This window comes from Vulpes lagopus, chromosome 1, assembly GCF_018345385.1.
Source record: "Vulpes lagopus strain Blue_001 chromosome 1, ASM1834538v1, whole genome shotgun sequence".
Taxonomy (NCBI): domain Eukaryota; kingdom Metazoa; phylum Chordata; class Mammalia; order Carnivora; family Canidae; genus Vulpes; species Vulpes lagopus.
Window position 1 is genome coordinate 26,398,840 of NC_054824.1, and position 3,273 is coordinate 26,402,112.

The window sequence follows — 3,273 nt, forward strand, 5'->3', positions numbered from 1 at the left end:
AATAAATGGTGCTGGGAAAATTGGACATCCACATGCAGAAGAATGAAACTGGACCACTCTGTTTCACCATACACAAAGATAAACTCAAAATGGATGAAAGATCTAAATGTGAGACAAGATTCCATCAAAATCCTAGAGGAGAACACAGGCAACACCCTTTTTGAACTTGGCCACAGTAACTTCTTGCAAGATACATCCACAAAGGCAAAAGAAACAAAAGCAAAAATGAACTATTGGGACTTCATCAAGATAAGAAGCTTTTGCACAGCAAAGGATACAGTCAACAAAACTAAAAGACAACCTACAGAATGGGAGAAGATATTTGCAAATGACATATCAGATAAAGGGCTAGTTTCCAAAATCTATAAAGAACTTATTAAACTCAACACCAAAGAAACAAACAATCCAATCATGAAATGGGCAAAAGACATGAAGAGAAATCTCACAGAGGAAGACATGGACATGGCCAACATGCACATGAGAAAATGCTCTGCATCACTTGCCATCAGGGAAATACAAATCAAAACCACAATGAGATACCACCTCACACCAGTGAGAATGGGGAAAATTAACAAGGCAGGAAACCACAAATGTTGGAGAGGATGCGGAGAAAAGGGAACCCTCTTACACTGTTGGTGGGAATGTGAACTGGTGCAGCCACTCTGGAAAACTGTGTGGAGGTTCCTCAAAGAGTTAAAAATAGATCTGCCCTACGACCCAGCAATTGCACTGTTGGGGATTTACCCCAAAGATTCAGATGCAATGAAACGTCGGGACACCTGCACCCCGATGTTTCTATCAGCAATGGCCACAATAGCCAAACTGTGGAAGGAGCCTCGGTGTCCATCGAAAGATGAATGGATAAAGAAGATGTGGTTTATGTATACAATGGAATATTACTCAGCAATTAGAAACGACAAATACCCACCATTTGCTTCAACGTGGATGGAACTGCAGGGTATTATGCTGAGTGAAATAAGTCAATCGGAGAGGGACAAACAGTGTATGTTCTCATTCATTTGGGGAATATGAATAATGGTGAAAGGGAATATAAAGGAAGGGAGAAGAAATGTTGGGAAATATCAGGAAGGGAGACAGAACATAAAGACTCCTAACTCGGGGAAACGAACTAGGGGTGGTGGAAGGGGAGGAGGGCGGGTGTTGGAGGGGAAGGGGTGACGGGCACTGAGGTGGACACTTGACGGGATGAGCACTGGGTGTTTTTCTGTATGTTGGTAAATTGAACACCAATAAAAATTAGTAAAAAAAAAAAAAAAAAAAACTCCACTACCATGTAGGAATGTTCCCTTCTTACCCACAACATAGTTCTATTTCTAAATTCTTGAGATCTATAATCAATGTGTTCATTTCAGTTAAATCCAACAGACATATAAATTATGTAAGTTGAATGCCACCATGCACCACGCTGTGTTAGGTGCTAGGAGCTTCCAGGGAGTTGACAGTTTATGTTTCTGAAACAATTCTCTTCTCATAGTGATTCTTTTCTATTCTGAAGGAAATAATTTCAAACCATTTTTGTGGCAGGGATGAAACCTGTTGTGTATTTCTCAAGGCGGGGTTTGTGGGGAGAGAGGAGGGCTCTTGGATAATTTAAGGATCCCAGGAACATCGAATGTTATCCTTCCTACCTTTTGGAATATCTCCTCCTTCAAATGACAAGTGCCTGAGGTTCTCTTTTAATTTTAAGTGACTTAGGTGAGACCATATTTAGCCTCTGAAAGTCTTTTTTTATCAAATAAGGGTATGAGTCAGTCCTCTGAAGCACCAATAGCTCCTCCTTGCTAATAAACATTTTATTGTGTCCCTTGTACCTGCATATTAGAGTTTGCAAAATGAAATTCATAAGCATACGAGGCTATACAGTTATCCAAAGCAGATAGTGGTATCAATGCTCATAGCGGTCCTTACTGCTACCAGCTATAACCAAACACCTACTAGGTCTATAAGAGAGTGACTTATATCTAAGAATTCTTTCACCAAGTACATAAATCAGGAAGTACTAATTTATTAGTTAGTGAGAGTGTTTGAAATGTCACCCCTGGGGTTAACTTTTAATCCTCTAATGTTTACACTAGAAAAATGGACCATATTGGAAGGAACCATTACTTTACTCAAGTTTTAATTGAGAGCAGCAATGATGGTCAACACCAGCTAATACTACTGGTTAAACGAGTAAACCAAAGGTAGGTGTGAGAGAATTGCATTTAATTAGGACCTATCTGAAAAAAAAAATAATTAGGACCTAAGTGGTAAATTGGAAATGAGTTAGTAAAAATGAGTAAGTGAAAATTACTTATGCATCTGCTTTTTGTTTTTTTATTTAATCAAACTTTTAACATTTTAAAATGCTTAAAATCACCAAGAATTTTCAATGATGATATGTGGAAGATAATGGGAAAGCTAGTGAGTTGCTTATATAATTTCTAGATATTAGGATATAGTCATGATAAATAATGAATTTTTAGCATAAATGTAATCTTAGTAAGGACACCCATAATTTAAATCTCAACATCCTCGTACATAGATCACCATGAGCTGGTAGCTAATTGACTTGCCTGAGATATAAGAGCTATACATACAGAAATCAATATCCCTTCAAAGTGGACTATTCATTGTTCCCTTGTATTCATTCTCTTTCTTCCTTTTATTATAATATCCTCAATTTTAGCAAGGCACATGGCTGCCCAGCTAGAGATGTACTGTCCTATTCTCTTTTACAACTTGGTGACCAATTATTGACAATGTAGTACAAGCTATGGAGTACAAGTTATGTGGATCACGTAACTTCCTTAAAAGGAAACTGCTCTCTATTTTCTCTCTTACTTTCTATGGACTGGAATGTGGATGTGATGGTGAGTCAGTTTTGGTCATACAGATGAGAACAAGCCCTGGGAGGAAGGCAGCACCATCTTGTCCTGGATAATGTTGTGGAGCAGAGTCTCCAATTCACTCTGGGCTGCCCTCCTACCTCTTTATTGTCACACAAGGGAGAAACTATCTGGTTTGAATAACTATATTTGGGGGCCCCTTGTTTTAGAGCAGCCTAGCCTGAATCCTAATGAAAAAAGTATATTCATTTATATTCAACAGGAAATCCTTTTTCTTTCCATATGGAAGCTTTTTCTAGCAGTTTTTGAAACAACGTTGGGAAGTGGTAGGGTAAGTTTTGGGGAAAAAGAAAATCAGTATTGCACCATGGGATTTTAGAACTTTGGTTTTCTTACTGAGAGAAGATGGCATATTTACATTTTC